The 1,493-nt window shown below is 55.3% G+C and overlaps 1 long non-coding RNA gene across 1 annotated transcript in view; it reads right to left on the bottom strand.

The window, feature by feature from the left end:
- Nucleotides 1-1,425: 1,425 nt before the first annotated feature.
- LOC148106678 (uncharacterized) overlaps nucleotides 1,426-1,493 on the bottom strand; it is a 1,546-nt gene continuing 1,478 nt past the window's right edge. Inside the window, exon 2 of the long non-coding RNA XR_015723637.1 lies at nucleotides 1,426-1,493. This exon is cut by the window's right edge and continues 376 nt beyond it. This is a non-coding gene — a long non-coding RNA (uncharacterized LOC148106678).

The raw sequence follows: 1,493 nt of genomic DNA, 5'->3' as shown, positions 1-1,493 counted from the left end.
GTTCGAGCCCCACGTTGGGTGTAGAGTTTACGTGAACCAGCAGCAGCAGCAGCAGCAGCAGCAGCAGCAGCAGCAGCAGCAGCACCACCACCACCACCACCACCACCACCACCACCACCACCACCACCAAAAATGATAATAATGAAAAGCTCGAAAAGCCCCACGGCCCCTGGCAGGATGTCTATGGCAAGCCACACCTCCACGACAAATAGCTTTCCACAGTGACGGCGACGGATGGCGGAAGGACAGAGGCAGCACCCTACCCCAAACCTCACAGCCTGCCTCCTTTCCGGCCAGATGTGCAGCATCTGGGAACGGCTTTGAAACCTTCCCAGTCAACGGCTTGGGCCCGCCTGTCGGGAAAAGCGCTCTGCTGTTCATTTCACTCCTGGACGAGCCTAGGAAGATGAAGCGGCGGTAGCTCTCCGTGGGGGGGGGGGGGGGGGGCGCCACGCGATCCAACACACACGACCACAGCCACTGAGGAGCATGAGATCTGTATGGCCTCGAGGGGTACAGGATAGCCCGTGAATCCTTTTCCAAGGAAGAAGGCGGCAACGTGAGAGCGTGCAAAACACTTTCTCACAGCATCTGCTGATGGTGCTAGGACTTCTGTCCCCGGAGAGGATACTATTTTTCCACCGCTTCCAGTTTTAAGAGAAAGGGTCAGGGGAAAATCATTCAGTCGTTCCACTCATCTTCATGGCTCATCGTGGAAAACGAAGACGCCGTACAAAGGAGCAAAGCGCGGATCCATGCAAACACATGGGTGAGCCCCCCCAAAACATGACGCTAAGTGAAAGGAACCAGACAGCCAGGGTGACATAATGCCTTAGGGATCCCATGGGTAGGAAAGAGCCAGACGGAATAGCCCAATCCTAGAGGGAGGGAGCAAACAGATCAGAGGCTGTTGGGGGAGAATGGTGAAGAGAGCCGGGGTGAGGGTCAGGGTGAGGTTGAGGGTGGGGGGGGGGAGGCGCGGACGGGAAGGGGGAGGGGTGGGGGGTGTCTCTTTTTGAGGTGACGGAAATGTTCTGGAAATGGCGGTGCGGGTCGTGCAGCTTTGTGAGTAACCTTTAAAAAAAATAAAAAAGGCCACCGAACCGTACACTTTCAAGAGGATGTGAATCATGGCGTGCGAATTGTATCTCCACTTTGAAAATGTGTGAGGAAAAAAATGTAGCAGATGCAGGTTGGTAGGTTGGTAGGTAGGTAGGTAGGTGGGTGGGTGGGTGGGTGGGTGGGTAGGTAGGTAGGTAGGTGAACGGGCCGGTGGTGGACCGATGTTCGTTCGTTCGTTCGTTCGTTCGTTCGTTCGTTCGGTCCCTCCCTCCCTCCCTCCATCCATCCATCCATCCATCCATCCATCCGGTCCGTGCGTCCACGAAGATCTGCATCAAAAGGTGTGGGAAGGGGGAGGTCGGGTTCTTGTTCTGAGTGGTTTTATTTGTTCCCCAAACTAATCACCTCTGTGGAGATAAACAAAGATCACC

Source organism: Ursus americanus, unplaced genomic scaffold (assembly GCF_024610735.1).
Source record: "Ursus americanus isolate L20-20 unplaced genomic scaffold, mUrsAme1.1.p SCAF_167, whole genome shotgun sequence".
Lineage (NCBI taxonomy): Eukaryota > Metazoa > Chordata > Mammalia > Carnivora > Ursidae > Ursus > Ursus americanus.
Note: the sequence above shows the minus strand (reverse complement) of the source record. Positions and strands in the feature narration are given on the sequence as shown.